Source organism: Oncorhynchus keta, chromosome 3 (genome assembly GCF_023373465.1).
Source record: "Oncorhynchus keta strain PuntledgeMale-10-30-2019 chromosome 3, Oket_V2, whole genome shotgun sequence".
NCBI classification, from domain to species: Eukaryota; Metazoa; Chordata; class Actinopteri; order Salmoniformes; family Salmonidae; genus Oncorhynchus; species Oncorhynchus keta.
In genome coordinates this window covers 30,287,071-30,308,493 of record NC_068423.1, presented here as the reverse complement: position 1 = coordinate 30,308,493, position 21,423 = coordinate 30,287,071, and the positions used below count along the sequence as shown (strand labels likewise).

The window sequence follows — 21,423 nt, the reverse complement described above, 5'->3', positions numbered from 1 at the left end:
GTTACTGTCTACTAACTGGTATAGATTCACCTTACTGGGACTGGTTACTATCTACTAACTGGTATAGATTCACCTTACTGGGACTGGTTACTATCTACTAACTGGTATAGATTCACCATACTGGGACTGGTTACTATCTACTAACTGGTATAGATTCACCTTACTGGGACTGGTTACTGTCTACTAACTGGTATAGATTCACCATACTGGGACTGGTTACTGTCTACTAACTGGTATAGATTCACCTTACTGGGACTGGTTACTGTCTACTAACTGGTATAGATTCACCTTACTGGGACTGGTTACTGTCTACTAACTGGTATAGATTCACCTTACTGGGACTGGTTACTGTCTACTAACTGGTATAGATTCACCTTACTGGGACTGGTTACTGTCTACTAACTGGTATAGATTCACCATACTGGGACTGGTTACTGTCTTCTAACTGGTATAGATTCACCTTACTGGGACTGGTTACTGTCTACTAACTGGTATAGATTCACCATACTGGGACTGGTTACTGTCTACTAACTGGTATAGATTCACCTTACTGGGACTGGTTACTGTCTACTAACTGGTATAGATTCACCTTACTGGGACTGGTTACTGTCTACTAACTGGTATAGATTCACCTTACTGGGACTGGTTACTGTCTACTAACTGGTATAGATTCACCATACTGGGACTGGTTACTGTCTTCTAACTGGTATAGATTCACCTTACTGGGACTGGTTACTGTCTACTAACTGGTATAGATTCACCATACTGGGACTGGTTACTGTCTACTAACTGGTATAGATTCACCATACTGGGACTGGTTACTGTCTACTAACTGGTATAGATTCACCTTACTGGGACTGGTTACTGTCTACTAACTGGTATAGATTCACCATACTGGGACTGGTTACTGTCTATTATCTCCTAACTGGTATAGATTCACCATACTGGGACTGGTTACTGTCTACTAACTGGTATAGATTCACCTTACTGGGACTGGTTACTGTCTACTAACTGGTATAGATTCACCTTACTGGGACTGGTTACTGTCTACTAACTGGTATAGATTCACCTTACTGGGACTGGTTACTGTCTACTAACTGGTATAGATTCACCATACTGGGACTGGTTACTGTCTACTAACTGGTATAGATTCACCTTACTGGGACTGGTTACTGTCTACTAACTGGTATAGATTCACCTTACTGGGACTGGTTACTGTCTACTAACTGGTATAGATTCACCTTACTGGGACTGGTTACTGTCTACTAACTGGTATAGATTCACCTTACTGGGACTGGTTACTGTCTACTAACTGGTATAGATTCACCTTACTGGGACTGGTTACTGTCTACTAACTGGTATAGATTCACCTTACTGGGACTGGTTACTGTCTACTAACCACTAACTGGTATAGATTCACCTTACTGGGACTGGTTACTGTCTACTAACTGGTATAGATTCACCTTACTGGGACTGGTTACTGTCTACTAACTGGTATAGATTCACCATACTGGGACTGGTTACTGTCTACTAACTGGTATAGATTCACCATACTGGGACTGGTTACTGTCTACCACTAACTGGTATAGATTCACCTTACTGGGACTGGTTACTATCTACTAACTGGTATAGATTCACCATACTGGGACTGGTTACTGTCTACTAACTGGTATAGATTCACCTTACTGGGACTGGTTACTGTCTACTAACTGGTATAGATTCACCTTACTGGGACTGGTTACTATCTACTAACTGGTATAGATTCACCTTACTGGGACTGGTTACTGTCTACTAACTGGTATAGATTCACCTTACTGGGACTGGTTACTGTCTACTAACTGGTATAGATTCACCTTACTGGGACTGGTTACTGTCTACTAACTGGTATAGATTCACCTTACTGGGACTGGTTACTGTCTACTAACCACTAACTGGTATAGATTCACCATACTGGGACTGGTTACTGTCTACTAACTGGTATAGATTCACCTTACTGGGACTGGTTACTGTCTACTAACCACTAACTGGTATAGATTCACCTTACTGGGACTGGTTACTGTCTACTAACTGGTATAGATTCACCTTACTGGGACTGGTTACTGTCTACTAACTGGTATAGATTCACCTTACTGGGACTGGTTACTGTCTACTAACTGGTATAGATTCACCATACTGGGACTGGTTACTATCTACTAACTGGTATAGATTCACCATACTGGGACTGGTTACTGTCTACTAACTGGTATAGATTCACCTTACTGGGACTGGTTACTATCTACTAACTGGTATAGATTCACCATACTGGGACTGGTTACTATCTACTAACTGGTATAGATTCACCATACTGGGACTGGTTACTATCTACTAACTGGTATAGATTCACCTTACTGGGACTGGTTACTGTCTACTAACTGGTATAGATTCACCTTACTGGGACTGGTTACTATCTACTAACTGGTATAGATTCACCATACTGGGACTGGTTACTATCTACTAACTGGTATAGATTCACCATACTGGGACTGGTTACTGTCTACTAACTGGTATAGATTCACCTTACTGGGACTGGTTACTGTCTACTAACTGGTATAGATTCACTTTACTGGGACTGGTTACTATCTACTAACTGGTATAGATTCACCATACTGGGACTGGTTACTATCTACTAACTGGTATAGATTCACCATACTGGGACTGGTTACTATCTACTAACTGGTATAGATTCACCATACTGGGACTGGTTACTATCTACTAACTGGTATAGATTCACCATACTGGGACTGGTTACTATCTACTAACTGGTATAGATTCACCATACTGGGACTGGTTACTGTCTACTAACTGGTATAGATTCACCATACTGGGACTGGTTACTGTCTACTAACTGGTATAGATTCACCTTACTGGGACTGGTTACTGTCTACTAACTGGTATAGATTCACCTTACTGGGACTGGTTACTGTCTACTAACTGGTATAGATTCACCATACTGGGACTGGTTACTATCTACTAACTGGTATAGATTCACCATACTGGGACTGGTTACTGTCTACTAACTGGTATAGATTCACCTTACTGGGACTGGTTACTATCTACTAACTGGTATAGATTCACCATACTGGGACTGGTTACTATCTACTAACTGGTATAGATTCACCATACTGGGACTGGTTACTGTCTACTAACTGGTATAGATTCACCATACTGGGACTGGTTACTGTCTACTAACTGGTATAGATTCACCTTACTGGGACTGGTTACTGTCTACTAACTGGTATAGATTCACCTTACTGGGACTGGTTACTGTCTACTAACTGGTATAGATTCACCTTACTGGGACTGGTTACTGTCTACTAACTGGTATAGATTCACCATACTGGGACTGGTTACTATCTACTAACTGGTATAGATTCACCATACTGGGACTGGTTACTGTCTACTAACTGGTATAGATTCACCTTACTGGGACTGGTTACTGTCTACTAACTGGTATAGATTCACCTTACTGGGACTGGTTACTGTCTACTAACCACTAACTGGTATAGATTCACCATACTGGGACTGGTTACTATCTACTAACTGGTATAGATTCACCATACTGGGACTGGTTACTGTCTACTAACTGGTATAGATTCACCATACTGGGACTGGTTACTGTCTATTAACCACTAACTGGTATAGATTCACCATACTGGGACTGGTTACTGTCTACTAACCACTAACTGGTATAGATTCACCATACTGGGACTGGTTACTGTCTACTAACTGGTATAGATTCACCTTACTGGGACTGGTTACTATCTACTAACTGGTATAGATTCACCTTACTGGGACTGGTTACTGTCTACTAACTGGTATAGATTCACCTTACTGGGACTGGTTACTGTCTACTAACTGGTATAGATTCACCTTACTGGGACTGGTTACTATCTACTAACTGGTATAGATTCACCATACTGGGACTGGTTACTGTCTTCTAACTGGTATAGATTCACCATACTGGGACTGGTTACTGTCTACTAACTGGTATAGATTCACCTTACTGGGACTGGTTACTGTCTCTACTAACTGGTATAGATTCACCTTACTGGGACTGGTTACTGTCTACTAACTGGTATAGATTCACCTTACTGGGACTGGTTACTGTCTACTAACTGGTATAGATTCACCTTACTGGGACTGGTTACTGTCTACTAACCACTAACTGGTATAGATTCACCTTACTGGGACTGGTTACTATCTACTAACTGGTATAGATTCACCTTACTGGGACTGGTTACTGTCTACTAACTGGTATAGATTCACCATACTGGGACTGGTTACTGTCTACTAACTGGTATAGATTCACCTTACTGGGACTGGTTACTGTCTACTAACTGGTATAGATTCACCATACTGGGACTGGTTACTGTCTACTAACTGGTATAGATTCACCTTACTGGGACTGGTTACTGTCTACTAACCACTAACTGGTATAGATTCACCTTACTGGGACTGGTTACTGTCTACTAACTGGTATAGATTCACCATACTGGGACTGGTTACTGTCTACTAACCACTAACTGGTATAGATTCACCTTACTGGGACTGGTTACTGTCTACTAACTGGTATAGATTCACCTTACTGGGACTGGTTACTGTCTACTAACTGGTATAGATTCACCTTACTGGGACTGGTTACTATCTACTAACTGGTATAGATTCACCATACTGGGACTGGTTACTATCTACTAACTGGTATAGATTCACCATACTGGGACTGGTTACTGTCTACTAACTGGTATAGATTCACCTTACTGGGACTGGTTACTGTCTACTAACTGGTATAGATTCACTTTACTGGGACTGGTTACTATCTACTAACTGGTATAGATTCACCTTACTGGGACTGGTTACTGTCTATTAACTGGTATAGATTCACCTTACTGGGACTGGTTACTATCTACTAACTGGTATAGATTCACCTTACTGGGACTGGTTACTATCTACTAACTGGTATAGATTCACCTTACTGGGACTGGTTACTGTCTACTAACTGGTATAGATTCACCTTACTGGGACTGGTTACTGTCTACTAACTGGTATAGATTCACCATACTGGGACTGGTTACTATCTACTAACTGGTATAGATTCACCATACTGGGACTGGTTACTGTCTACTAACTGGTATAGATTCACCATACTGGGACTGGTTACTGTCTACTAACTGTATAGATTATACTGGGATTCACTAACTGGTATAGATTTACTGGGACTGGTTACTGTCTACTAACTGGTATAGATTCACCTTACTGGGACTGGTTACTGTCTACTAACTGGTATAGATTCACCTTACTGGGACTGGTTACTGTCTACTAACTGGTATAGATTCACCTTAATGGGACTGGTTACTGTCTACTAACTGGTATAGATTCACCTTACTGGGACTGGTTACTGTCTACTAACCACTAACTGGTATAGATTCACCTTACTGGGACTGGTTACTGTCTACTAACTGGTATAGATTCACCATACTGGGACTGGTTACTGTCTACTAACTGGTATAGATTCACCTTACTGGGACTGGTTACTGTCTACTAACCACTAACTGGTATAGATTCACCTTACTGGGACTGGTTACTGTCTACTAACTGGTATAGATTCACCTTACTGGGACTGGTTACTGTCTACTAACTGGTATAGATTCACCATACTGGGACTGGTTACTGTCTACTAACCACTAACTGGTATAGATTCACCTTACTGGGACTGGTTACTATCTACTAACTGGTATAGATTCACCTTACTGGGACTGGTTACTATCTACTAACTGGTATAGATTCACCTTACTGGGACTGGTTACTGTCTACTAACTGGTATAGATTCACCTTACTGGGACTGGTTACTGTCTACTAACTGGTATAGATTCACCATACTGGGACTGGTTACTATCTACTAACTGGTATAGATTCACCATACTGGGACTGGTTACTGTCTACTACTAACTGGTATAGATTCACCTTACTGGGACTGGTTACTATCTACTAACTGGTATAGATTCACCATACTGGGACTGGTTACTGTCTACTAACTGGTATAGATTCACCTTACTGGGACTGGTTACTGTCTACTAACTGGTATAGATTCACCATACTGGGACTGGTTACTGTCTACTAACTGGTATAGATTCACCTTACTGGGACTGGTTACTGTCTACTAACTGGTATAGATTCACCTTACTGGGACTGGTTACTGTCTACTAACTGGTATAGATTCACCATACTGGGACTGGTTACTATCTACTAACTGGTATAGATTCACCTTACTGGGACTGGTTACTGTCTACTAACTGGTATAGATTCACCATACTGGGACTGGTTACTGTCTACTAACTGGTATAGATTCACCATACTGGGACTGGTTACTGTCTACTAACCACTAACTGGTATAGATTCACCTTACTGGGACTGGTTACTGTCTACTAACTGGTATAGATTCACCTTACTGGGACTGGTTACTATCTACTAACTGGTATAGATTCACCTTACTGGGACTGGTTACTGTCTACTAACTGGTATAGATTCACCATACTGGGACTGGTTACTGTCTACTAACTGGTATAGATTCACCTTACTGGGACTGGTTACTATCTACTAACTGGTATAGATTCACCTTACTGGGACTGGTTACTGTCTACTAACTGGTATAGATTCACCTTACTGGGACTGGTTACTGTCTACTAACTGGTATAGATTCACCTTACTGGGACTGGTTACTGTCTACTAACTGGTATAGATTCACCTTACTGGGACTGGTTACGTCTACTAACTGGTATAGATTCACCTTACTGGGACTGGTTACTGTCTACTAACTGGTATAGATTCACCTTACTGGGACTGGTTACTATCTACTAACTGGTATAGATTCACCTTACTGGGACTGGTTACTGTCTACTAACTGGTATAGATTCACCTTACTGGGACTGGTTACTCAGTACCTAACTGGTATAGATTCACCATACTGGGACTGGTTACTGTCTACTAACTGGTATAGATTCACCTTACTGGGACTGGTTACTATCTACTAACTGGTATAGATTCACCTTACTGGGACTGGTTACTATCTACTAACTGGTATAGATTCACCTTACTGGGACTGGTTACTGTCTACTAACTGGTATAGATTCACCTTACTGGGACTGGTTACTGTCTACTAACTGGTATAGATTCACCTTACTGGGACTGGTTACTATCTACTAACTGGTATAGATTCACCTTACTGGGACTGGTTACTGTCTACCAACAAGATTTAGATTCACCATACTGGGACTGTTCCACTGGTCTGTCAAAGTGTATAGATTCACCTTACTGGGACTGGTTACTGTCTACTAACTGGTATAGATTCACCTTACTGGGACTGGTTACTGTCTACTAACTGGTATAGATTCACCTTACTGTGACTGGTTACTGTCTACTAACTGGTATAGATTCACCTTACTGGGACTGGTTACTATCTACTAACTGGTATAGATTCACCTTACTGGGACTGGTTACTGTCTACTAACTGGTATAATTCACCTTACTGAACTGGTTACTGTCTACTAACTGGTATAGATTCACCATACTGGGACTGGTTACTGTCTACTAACTGGTATAGATTCACCTTACTGGGACTGGTTACTATCTACTAACTGGTATAGATTCACCTTACTGGGACTGGTTACTATCTATTAACTGGTATAGATTCACCTTACTGGGACTGGTTACTATCTACTAACTGGTATAGATTCACCATACTGGGACTGGTTACTGTCTACTAACTGGTATAGATTCACCTTACTGGGACTGGTTACTGTCTACTAACTGGTATAGATTCACCTTACTGGGACTGGTTACTGTCTACTAACTGGTATAGATTCACCTTACTGGGACTGGTTACTGTCTACTAACTGGTATAGATTCACCTTACTGGGACTGGTTACTATCTACTAACTGGTATAGATTCACCATACTGGGACTGGTTACTGTCTACTAACCACTAACTGGTATAGATTCACCTTACTGGGACTGGTTACTGTCTACTAACTGGTATAGATTCACCTTACTGGGACTGGTTACTGTCTACTAACTGGTATAGATTCACCTTACTGGGACTGGTTACTGTCTACTAACTGGTATAGATTCACCATACTGGGACTGGTTACTGTCTACTAACTGGTATAGATTCACCTTACTGGGACTGGTTACTGTCTACTAACCACTAACTGGTATAGATTCACCTTACTGGGACTGGTTACTGTCTACTAACTGGTATAGATTCACCATACTGGGACTGGTTACTATCTACTAACTGGTATAGATTCACCTTACTGGGACTGGTTACTGTCTACTAACTGGTATAGATTCACCTTACTGGGACTGGTTACTGTCTACTAACTGGTATAGATTCACCTTACTGGGACTGGTTACTGTCTACTAACTGGTATAGATTCACCTTACTGGGACTGGTTACTGTCTACTAACTGGTATAGATTCACCTTACTGGGACTGGTTACTGTCTCTACTAACTGGTATAGATTCACCTTACTGGGACTGGTTACTGTCTACTAACTGGTATAGATTCACCTTACTGGGACTGGTTACTGTCTACTAACTGGTATAGATTCACCTTACTGGGACTGGTTACTGTCTACTAACTGGTATAGATTCACCTTACTGGGACTGGTTACTATCTACTAACTGGTATAGATTCACCTTACTGGGACTGGTTACTGTCTACTAACTGGTATAGATTCACCTTACTGGGACTGGTTACTGTCTACTAACTGGTATAGATTCACCTTACTGGGACTGGTTACTGTCTACTAACTGGTATAGATTCACCTTACTGGGACTGGTTACTGTCTACTAACTGGTATAGATTCACCTTACTGGGACTGGTTACTGTCTACTAACTGGTATAGATTCACCATACTGGGACTGGTTACTATCTACTAACTGGTATAGATTCACCTTACTGGGACTGGTTACTGTCTACTAACTGGTATAGATTCACCTTACTGGGACTGGTTACTGTCTACTAACTGGTATAGATTCACCTTACTGGGACTGGTTACTGTCTACTAACTGGTATAGATTCACCTTACTGGGACTGGTTACTGTCTACTAACTGGTATAGATTCACCATACTGGGACTGGTTACTGTCTACTAACTGGTATAGATTCACCTTACTGGGACTGGTTACTATCTACTAACTGGTATAGATTCACCTTACTGGGACTGGTTACTGTCTACTAACTGGTATAGATTCACCATACTGGGACTGGTTACTGTCTACTAACTGGTATAGATTCACCTTACTGGGACTGGTTACTGTCTACTAACCACTAACTGGTATAGATTCACCATACTGGGACTGGTTACTATCTACTAACTGGTATAGATTCACCTTACTGGGACTGGTTACTGTCTACTAACCACTAACTGGTATAGATTCACCTTACTGGGACTGGTTACTGTCTACTAACTGGTATAGATTCACCATACTGGGACTGGTTACTGTCTACTAACTGGTATAGATTCACCTTACTGGGACTGGTTACTGTCTACTAACCACTAACTGGTATAGATTCACCATACTGGGACTGGTTACTGTCCTTACAACTGCTACAGATTCATCTTTCTCTGTGCATCAGTTGTAGATCGGCAGTTGCCGGATCAAACAGTGAGCACGTGAAGGGCTTAACCTGGGGTGTTGTAAAGTTCCTGGGGTGTTGTGAAGGAATGCATAATTTCTCCCCCTTTTTATTGAAAAGCAGTTGATTCATATCGTGGTTTTTGCGTATCGGTATCGGAGCAGTTACAGAAGTTGCAGAATAATGTCCGGGAAAGGCCTTTTTATTAAATAAACACTTATAACGCAATTCTTCGACATTTTTACATGACTGGAGATGTTGACAGAATCGTTGGTAATACCACACAAATTATGGAAATGACAAGCTACTTTGACACTGACAAACTGAGAACCTGAGATCAATAAAAATAACCTTGTCTTGAATCTATCAAACAGCTACAATACGAGGAGGATATTATAGCGCTAAACGTGTTTCACTGATTCTCCCAACGACAGGGAGTTCACTCACTGACGATGAACGATGCACTCCTGCCAAAAGCCTATTTCTCTCTCTTTTTTTTTTTTTTTTTGTAAAACACAATTTGGAAGTTGATCAAATATTTTGGGTGCCTACAGCATAGAGTCTAAGTATTAAGTGTAACGCTTGCGAGATGAGAGTTCAGGCATATGTCTTTCGGAGCAGAGAGGGAGAGAGATCATAGAAAGTGAATCTCATTCTATTTATGCGAGAGATACTGGCACGCTTCTCACACAGCCACCGTCACGTGACGCCGTTGGTCTCAAACATATACTGTGCCCACATAATCTAGTATAGCTGTGGGGCTTACAAATCTGAATTTCTTATAAACCTAATTTTAAAGACATCAATGTACAGCAACACCCACCATATGCATGGATACTCAAGCAGTGGGGCTTACAAGACCCGAATTTCATATACTTTTTAAAGACATCAATGGAGCAGTAGAACAAATCATATCAATAATAATAATAATATAATAATATATGCCATTTAGTAGACGCTTTTATCCAAAGCGACTTACAGTCATGTGTGCATACATTCTACGTATGGGTGGTCCCGGGAATCAAACCCACTACCCTGGCGTTACAAGCGCCATGCTCTACCAACTGAGCTACAGAAGGACCATATCACAATCATTTGATTTTATATCACAATATCATAAACATATGTATCATATACTTCCAAAACAATGTGTCAATGTAGGCTACTGCGGATTGATAATGTTAATGATAATGTACAGGCCTCCTGTCTATGATAATGTACAGGCCTCCTGTCTATGATAATGTACAGGCCTCCTGTCTATGATAATGTACAGGCCTCCTGTCTATGATAATGTACAGGCCTCCTGTCTATGATAATGTTAATGATAATGTACAGGCCTCCTGTCTATGATAATGTACAGGCCTCCTGTCTATGATAATATGAAGTCCATTTTCAGATTAACTTCACAGAACAAGTTTGTAAAGGAAAGAGATATCCCTACTTTAGTTTTCCAAATCCTCCCGCACAAACAGCCATTTTCTTGTGAGTCTTATCCTCCCTATTTCTCATTTTTTGCTCCCGATGTCTGTGACACGTCTGTGTCCTTTAACAAACTTCACGTAGAGTACGAGGATGAATTTGGTCCGGGGTTGAGTCAACAAGGATCAGAAAGAGTAGCCCTGATATGGTGGAGGTATTGAGGAGCAGGTTCAGGAGCCAATCAGATTCATTTTAGAAAAATCCTGCTGACATTATGCACTGGAGATGGGGAAGGTGCTGACCGCCAGATCTTTAAGTCCGTCTGGAATCTCTCCTTTATCTTTACCTTCAGTGTTCCTGTACTGTCTGTAGATCTGTATGACCGTATTTGGACAGTCAATCCAAACCAGACAGATTCTATCTCTGTTTCTCCGTAGAGTGCTCCTCCTATTGTGCCTAAAGCACCTTCAGCTCCTCTATGAACTGGTTGTATCCTGTATTGACCTCTGCCCGACCTCCTTGAGAGAACATTCTCGCCTCCATGTTTCTCGACAAGCTATCGAAAAAACCCTTCTGAATGAGGACTCTGTCTCGGGGTCTTCCACCATTCAGTTTGACGCCCTGGAAAAGGTTCTCCTGAATCCCTCTCTGGCTGAGTTGTGTGTGTGTGTCGGCCTGGCTGCTCTGACACGGCACTGAACACCCTTCCTTGGTGAATGCCCTGTGTGTAGAAAAAATTGTGCAGTTTCACTTTTGAAGCTTGAGTGACAGTTCAGATAGTTGCTGAACACAAACAGTGGCTTGAGAGAGTAGTCACCTTTTGGCATGTTTCCTATTTTGTCTGGAATTAAAATAGATTTGGGGGTTTGTATCATTTGATTTACACTTTAAAATTGCAAAAAATATTCTTATTGTGGAAAAAAATAAGAAATAAGAAAAAGAATCAGAACTTGAACGTGCATAACTATACATCCCCTCCAAAGTCAATATTTTGTAGAGCCACCCTTTGCAGCAATTACAGCTGCAAGTCTCTTGGGGAATGTCTCCATATGCTTGGGACATCTACCCACTGGGATTTTTGCCCATTCTTCAAGGCAAAATTGCTCCAGCTCCTTCAAGTTGGATGGGTTCATCTCAATTGGATTGAGGTCTGACCAGGCCATTCCAATACATTTAAATGTTTCCTCTTAAACCACTCGAGTGTTGCTTTAGTAGTATGCTTAGGGTCATTGTCCTGCTGGAAGGTGAACCTCCTACCCAGTCTCAAATCTCTGGAAGACTGAAACAGGTTTCCCTCAAGAATTTCCCTGTATTTAGCACCATCCATCATTCCTTCAATATCTGACTAGTTTCCCAGTCCCTGCCGATGAAAAACATCCTCACAGCATGATGCTGCCACCACCATGCTTCACTGTGGGGATGGTGTTCTCGGGTGATGAGAGGTCTTGTGTTTGTGCCAGAGATTTTCCTTGATCGCCAGCATTTTCCTTGATGGCCAAAAAGCTCAATTTTAGTCTCATCTGACCAGAGTACCTTATACCATATGTTTGGGGAGTCTCCCACATGCCTTTTGGCAAACACCAAACCTGTTTTCTTATTTTTTATTAAAGTCATTTAAGTAGCTTTTTTTCTGACCATTCTTCTGTAAAGCCCATCTCTGTGGAGGGTACGGCTTAAAGTGGTCCTATGAACAGATACTCCAATCTTCGCTATGGAGCTTTGCAGCTCTTTCAGGGTTATCTTTGGTCTCTTTGTTGACTCTCTGATTATAAAGCCCTCCTTGTGTGGTCTGTGAGTTTTTGTGGGTGGCCCTCACTTGGCAGGTTTGTCGTGGTGTCATATTCTTTCCATTTTTAAATAACGGATTTAATGGTGCTCCGTGGGATGTTCAAAGTTTGATATTTTATTATAACCCAACCCTGATCTGTACTTCTCCAAAACTTTGTCCCTGACCTGTTTGGAGAGTTCCTTGGTCTTCATGGTGCCCCTTGCTTAGTGGTGTTGCAGACTCTGGGGGCCTTACAGAACAGGTGTATATATACTGAGATGATGTGACAGATCATGTGACACTTAGATTGCACCCAGGTGGACTTTATTTAACTAATTTATTTAAAATAACTAATTATGTGACCTTTGAAGGTAATTGGTTGCACCATATCTTGTTTACGGGCTTCAGAGGGCACACACCACTTTCCCCTTTTTTATGTTTTTTTATTTTTTTAATTTCACCAATTTGGGGTATTCTGTGTATGTCCGTATCATGAAACCCAAATAAAAATATATTTAAATTACAGGTTGCGATGCAACAAAATACGAAAACGTCAAGGCACTGCAGGGTCTAGATTGTTTTTATTTTATTTTTATTGTACCTTTATTTAACCAGGCAAGTCAGTTAAGAACATATTCTTATTTTCACTGCCGGCCTGGGAACAGTGGGTTAACTGCCTGTTCAGGGGCAGAACGACAGATTTGTACCTTGTCAGCTCGGGGGTTTGAACTCGCAACCTTCCGGTTATTAGTCCAACGCTCTAACCACCAGGCTACGCTGCCGCCCCTAACAATCTAGGGTCTAGATTGTTAACAAATGCATGCGAGGATATGCTCATGGCGAGGATATGCTCATGGCGAGGATGTGTTCATGGCCCAGGCCACTATAACTCTGATGGGTCTCGCTGTCTCTTAAGGCATCCCCAGCTGCTGTGGTGAAATGCTAGTGAAGAGTCGGGTCATTTTTCCACACACTCTACAGATCCTGCCGATTTTGCACAGCTGAATGTCTGGCTGATTTTGGGAGAACACTGTACTATTCTTTTAAATAGTTTTCGCTCCATTTCGGATTACATTTGTATCTGTATGTTGGAGCAAGCAACATTGAAATGGAGAATACTCCCCAAGTCAAATCCATTTAACTCCTGACAAAACCGTGAGCGGGTCTGTGACGTTTAGCTTCCTTGCAAGGTTCGGAAGAGTCTGGCTGTAGTGTCTAATGCTTTTTTATTTTGAGCGTTAACTAAAACCTGTGTTTAGGTGTCCTCTTTAGCCTTGTCTACAATGCTTGTTGCTGCTAAATGGGCCTTGGTTTGGTCATGTTCAAAAACCTTTTATCTGAGGGCTCTTTGTCTCTTTTTTTTTAAATGTTGGAGGCAGAGGATTTTACTATATATTCTACCCACTCTTTGGCTAGTTTCATCCTTCCAGTATTTTCCAGGCCCAAATTCCCTACATTTCTGCATGTTGGATAGCTCATCTTTAAATGTTGCTTGACAAGCCAGGGGATATAAATTTGCCTGGTCTTGCACCTGCTCTGGGCACCACACCTGCTCTGGTGTGCATCCTTGGCACCACTCCTCCAGGCTGGATGACCACATTAGCCTGGACCCTCCAGAGTGCAGGCACAGTTTGAACCGTGCTATGGGTAAGCACTGGAGCTTTGGTGCATACCACTCGGACCTCTCCCATAGGCTCAATGCCCACATTCGCCCGACACGGGCGGAGCGCAGGCATAGGGCGCACTGCATCCCAGCTCCCCGAAGACACAGCACACGGTGCCGGCGCAGGATACCCTGGGCCAAAACGACGTACCGGAGAACAAACTCGCTGGGCCGGCAAAATACGCCCTGGCTGGATGCCCACTCTCTCTCGCATGGCACTTACGGGGGGGGGGGCTGGGATGTAGCGCACCGGGCTAAGAACGCGCACTGGAGACACCGTGCGCTTGACCGCATAACACGGTGCCTGACCAGTATGACACCCACCACTGTAAGCACGGGGAGTTGGCTCAGGACTCCAACCTGACTCTGCTACACCCCCTGTGTGCCTCCCCCAATTGTTTGTTGGGGCTGCCTCTCGTGCCTGTTGCGCTACCGTGCTCATAACTCCTCTGCTTTGGCTGCCTCTCTGCTTTGGCTGCTAACTCCTCAGCTCTCTTCCCAGCTCTTCCCTGGGGCGGTGATATTCCCCATCCTGTACCCAGGGTCCCTTTCCGTCCAAAATCTCCTCCCATGTCTAGGAGTCCAGAACCCTCTGCTCCTGGTTACCATGCTGCTTGGTCCGGTTTGGGTGGGTGATTCTGTAACGGTTTTCGTCCTTCTCTTCAGAGGAGGAGTAGGAAGGATCGGACCAAAAAAACAGTGTGTTAAGTGTTAGCCATCTTTTTAATTAAAACTGAACACTACACAAAATGAAAACGGAACAGTTCGGTATGGAAAACACAGACACAGAAAACAATCACAACCAAACTGGGGAAAACAGGCTTCCTAAGTATGATTCTCAATCAGAGACAACGATCGACAGCTGCCTCTGATTGAGAACCATACCAGGCCAAACACAGAATTACAACATAGAAAAAAGAACATAGACTACCCACCCCAACTCACGCCCTGACCAAACTAACACAAAGACATAATAAAGGAATTAAGGTGACACTAATGTACTACTAAGAGAACAGATCTGAAATCAGTGTGGAAGGATAAGGATGATTGCACAGACGAATCACCACACTTTTACATGACTGTTTTACTGGGATGCGGGAGAAAAAACAGGAGGCAACTTGATATTAATCGCTTTTTTTTTTCTTTTTTTTTTCTTTTTGCGCTTCGTTATTTTGTCTTCCCTATTGAACGTACTATTCTCCGTATTAAATATTATAATTTATTTAGAAATTAGAATACCTGAGGATTAAATAGAAACATCGTTTGACTTGTTTGGACGAACTTTACTGGGAAACGGTTTGGATTTGTTAGTATGGATGTTGAACGAGTAGATTACTGAATCAAGTGGGCCAACATTTTTGGGTTATAAAGAAGGACTTTATCGAACAGAACGAACATTCATTGTGTAACTGAGACTTTTGGGATTACAAACAGAGAGGAAGATCTTCCCCGCTATCATCCAGAAGGCGAGGTCAGTACAGGTGCATCAAAGCTTGGACAGAGAGACTGAAAAACAGCTTCTAACTCAAGGCCATCAGACTGTTAAACAGCCACCACTAACATTGAGCGGCTGCTGCCAACACACTGACTCAAATCTCCAGTCACTTTAATAATGAAAAAATGTATGTAATAAATGTATCACTAGCCACTTTAAACAATGCCACTTTATATAATGTTTACATAGCCTACATTACTCATCTCATATGTATATACTGTACTCTATACCATCTACTGCATCTTGCCTATGCCGTTCGGCCATCGCTCATTCATGTATTTTTATGTACATATTCTTATTGATTCCTTTAAACGTGTGTGTATATAGGGAGTAGTTGTGAAATTGTTAGGTTAGATTACTGGATTATGCATGGTCGGAACCAGAAGCACAAGCATTTCGCTACATTCACATTAACATCTGCTAACCATGTGTATGTGACAAATAAAATTTGATATGATGATGATGACGATGACGATGACGATGATGACAATGACGATGAAGACGATGATGATGATGACGATGATGATGATGAAGACGATGATGATGATGATGATGATGATGATGATGATGATGATGATGATGATGATGGCGATGAAGATGATGATGATGACGATGAAGATGATGATGATGATGATGATGACGATGATGATGATGATGATGATGATGATGATGATGATGATGATGATGAAGGCGATGATGATGATGATGATGATGATGATGATGATGATGATGATGATGACGGTGATGATGACGATGACGATGACGGTGACGATGATGATGATGATGATGAAGATGATGATGATGATGACGATGAAGACGATGATGATGATGACGATGACGATGACGACGATGATGATGGCGATGATGATGATGATGATGATGATGATGATGTTGGTGATGGTGGTGATGATGATGACGATGAAGACGATGATGATGATGACGACGATGATGATGGCGATGATGATGATGATGATGATGATGATGATGATGATGATGATGATGATGATGATGATGATGGTGATGATGATGATGACGATGATGAGACGGTGATGGTGATGATGATGATGGTGATGATGATGGTGATGATGGTGATGATGGTGGTGATGATGGTGATGGTGATGGTGATGATGATGATGATGATGGTGATGGTGGTGATGATGATGATGGTGATGATGATGATGATGGTGATGGTGATGATGGTGATGGTGATGATGATGGTGATGGTGATGGTGATGATGGTGGTGATGATGATGATGATGATGGTGATGATGGTGGTGGTGGTGGTGATGGTGGTGGTGATGATGATGATGATGGTGATGGTGATGGTGATGGTGATGATGATGATGAAGATGGCAGAGAGACAGAGATTCTCTTCTATTTGAATGCTTGTGTTTGTTGTTCATGCTTTACTACAGTGCTGAGAGATGTATGCATGTGTTTGATTGTGAAATAAACCAAACAAGTGGTTCTTTAGATAATGTGTTGGTTGTGTAATCATCCTTGTTGTTTAATAATATGACAATTGATGGGGTTTTCTACTATTCAGGTGGTACATTGCTTTGTTTTATGCTAATGTAAATCTGCAATCTGGGATCTGCTTGTCTATCCAGTGGTAACTTTATCTATACAACAAAACAAGTGGTGCTGTTGAAATTTGACTGAAAAACACAGATTGTAGCTTTAAACGTGAACAGATCTCATAGATCTACAATGACAGAAACATCTCCAGCCAGTGAAATCTCAGTAGCAGAAGTAATCAGTATTCCCCTCAATACTTTCCCCAGTGGATTCGGTTTCACTCTGACTGGTTCACTATTTGACCCCTTCCGTTTCGTTCTGACGTGTCTCTGTTATCGCAATAGACGGCAGACCCACTGGGAACTGACTGAAAGGCAGTGTCCCAAAATGCACCCTATCCCCTACATAGGGATCCGGTCAAAAGTAGTGCACTGCGGGGAATAGGGTGCCGTTCTGGACTCAGAAACAGTTTAGGGTGAGAGACACTCTTGAAAACCACTTCCCTTGCATGAGAAACAGCAGGGGTATAGTATATACTTCAGAGATGAGCAGAAAGTGGAGATAAAAACGGGTTCTCTCTGGGGAGTGATTGTCTTACTGCCTGAGGAGAATTCAAACATACAGGTCATTAACTAGTAATAGTAGGGTGATTTGTGTGTTTCTGTATTGGGTTAGAAAGTTACAATGATACAGATTGGGCCAACAAATACAATCTTCAATACTGTTGTATTAAAACAATCTAAATTGGTACTTTTGTACACGGTGCTTCGAGACAGATTTTTTGTGTGAGTAGGTTTACGATGTAAAGATGCATACCAGTTGTCTGTTGGATCAAAACCATGGTTCTAACGACTCAAACACGTAAACGAGAGACCTTTCCAAACCCTTGACACAATACTATGTGTACCTGGGTTCAGTACTGTAAACTCTATAACAACATGATGATGGTAATACCTCCTGAGACAGTGTAGCTGCTGGTTGAGTACGAGGACTTGAAGTAATGATATGGCTGCTGGTTGAGTATGAGGACTGTAGTAATGATATGGCTGCTGGTTGAGTACGAGGACTGAAGTAATGATATGGCTGCTGGTTGAGTACGAGGACTGTAGTAACGGTATGGCTGCTGGTTGAGTACGAGGACTGTAGTAATGATATGGCTGCTGGTTGAGTACGAGGACTGTAGTAATGATATGGCTGCTGGTTGAGTACGAGGACTGTAGTAATGATATGGCTGCTGGTTGAGTACGAGGACTGTAGTAATGGTATGGCTGCTGGTTGAGTACGAGGACTGTAGTAATGATATGGCTGCTGGTTGAGTACGAGGACTGTAGTAATGATATGGCTGCTGGTTGAGTACGAGGACTGTAGTAATGTTATGGCTGCTGGTTGAGTACGAGGACTGTAGTAACGGTATGGCTGCTGGTTGAGTACGAGGACTGTAGTAATGATATGGCTGCTGGTTGAGTATGAGTTCTGTAGTAATGATATAGCTGCTGGTTGAGTACGAGGACTGTAGTAATGATATGGCTGCTGGTTGAGTACGAGGACTGTAGTAATGATATAGCTGCTGGTTGAGTACGAGGACTGTAGTAATGATATAGCTGCTGGTTGAGTACGAGGACTGTAGTAATGATATGGCTACTGGTTGAGTACGAGGACTGTAGTAATGATATGGCTGCTGGTTGAGTACGAGGACTGTAGTAATGATATAGCTGCTGGTTGAGTACGAGGACTGTAGTAATGATATAGCTGCTGGTTGAGTATGAGGACTGTAGTAATGATATAGCTGCTGGTTGAGTACGAGGACTGTAGTAATGATATAGCTGCTGGTTGAGTATGAGGACTGTAGTAATGATATAGCTGCTGGTTGAGTATGAGTTCTGTAGTAATGATATAGCTGCTGGTTGAGTACGAGGACTGTAGTAACGGTATGGCTGCTGGTTGAGTACGAGGACTGTAGTAATGATATAGCTGCTGGTTGAGTACGAGACTGTAGTAATGATATGGCTGCTGGTTGAGTACGAGGACTGTAGTAATGATATAGCTGCTGGTTGAGTATGAGGACTGTAGTAATGATATGGCTGCTGGTTGAGTACGAGGACTGTAGTAACGGTATAGCTGCTGGTTGAGTATGAGGACTGTAGTAATGATATGGCTGCTGGTTGAGTACGAGGACTGTAGTAATGATATAGCTGCTGGTTGAGTACGAGGACTGTAGTAATGATATAGCTGCTGGTTGAGTATGAGGACTGTAGTAATGATATGGCTGCTGGTTGAGTACGAGGACTGTAGTAACGGTATGGCTGCTGGTTGAGTACGAGGACTGTAGTAATGATATAGCTGCTGGTTGAGTACGAGGACTGTAGTAATGATATGGCTGCTGGTTGAGTACGAGTTCTGTAGTAATGATATAGCTGCTGGTTGAGTATGAGTACTGTATTAATGATATAGCTGCTGTTGAGTACGAGTTCTGTAGTAATGATATAGCTGCTGGTTGAGTACGAGGACTGTAGTAATGATATGGCTGCTGGTTGAGTACGAGGACTGTAGTAATGGTATGGCTGCTGGTTGAGTACGAGGACTGTAGTAATTATATGGCCGCTGGTTGGATACTCGGACTGTAGTAACGGTATGGCTGCTGGCTGAGTACGAGGACTGTAGTAACGGTATGGCTGCTGGTTGGATACTCGGACTGTAGTAACGGTATGGCTGCTGGTTGAGTACGAGTACTGTAGCAAAGCTTGATCCCTGACTGTCCACTGCAGCCACAGCTGCTCTGCTGGCCCCAGAAGTGACCATACCATTCACTTGGCTGGCAAAAATAGTAAAGAAAAAGCCTAAAGATTTATCTAAGTAAGCGAGATAACGTTTTTAAAGGTTCTGTCTCATTACCTTTTTATTATTCCAATAGCTGATTTGCAGAGTTTCATTGCAGTGTACACTAAGGTGTCTTTCAAGACTCTCCTCAATATCGGCATTTACATATAACCACTGGTCAATATTTAACTCTAAATTAGAACGTCTTACTGGTTAGAATCAGAAGAGACCCACTCTAAAGTCAGCCAATAATAGGTCTACAACTGAGTGGGAGAAGGGTTTCAACATGGAACAAATCTCCAAGCTCAGCTTAGACCACATTCCTGATAAACTGTTAGTGGATCGATAGCCAGTCAGGCTTCAAATCAGCGGCTGCACCGTTTTAGTCCGAATTCATCTTGATTGAACAGCAGACATTCCCTCTACCTTCAGATCATAGAAACATGGCGATAATGATATAATAATAATGGAGATAATGCTATAATAATAATGGAGTTAATGCTATAATAATAATGGAGATAATGCTATAATAATAATGGAGATAATGATATAATAATAATGGAGATAATGATATAATAATAATGGAGATAATTATATAATAATAATGGAGATAATGCTATAATAATAATGGAGATAATGATATAATAATAATGGAGATAATGATATAATAATAATGGTGATAATGATATAATAATAATGGAGATAATGATATAATAATAATGGAGATAATGATATAATAATAATGATGATAATGATATAATAATAATGGAGATAATGATATAATAATAATGGAGATAATGATATAATAATAATGATGATAATGATATAATAATAATGGAGATAATGATATAATAATAATGGAGATAATGATATAATAATAATGGAGATAATGATATAATAATAATGGAGATAATGATATAATAATAATGGAGATAATGATATAATAATAATGGAGATAATGATATAATAATAATGGAGATAATGATATAATAATAATGGAGATAATGATATAATAATAATGGAGATAATGATATAATAATAATGGAGATAATGATATAATAATAATGG

At 41.4% G+C, this 21,423-nt stretch overlaps 1 long non-coding RNA gene across 5 annotated transcripts; it reads right to left on the bottom strand.

The window, feature by feature from the left end:
- Positions 1-1,313: 1,313 nt before the first annotated feature.
- On the bottom strand, positions 1,314-10,749 carry LOC127915702 (uncharacterized). 5 transcript variants are annotated; one of them, XR_008091690.1, is made up of 5 exons: positions 9,522-10,749; positions 8,949-8,991; positions 8,123-8,387; positions 6,216-6,301; positions 4,247-4,484 (listed from the first exon to the last, which is right to left on the bottom strand). It is a non-coding gene; the product is annotated as an uncharacterized LOC127915702 (long non-coding RNA). The 5 variants fall into 5 exon arrangements; XR_008091692.1 differs by lacking the exon at positions 9,522-10,749 and adding an exon at positions 9,293-9,450; XR_008091693.1 differs by lacking the exon at positions 4,247-4,484 and adding an exon at positions 5,403-5,467.
- Positions 10,750-21,423: the final 10,674 nt, after the last annotated feature.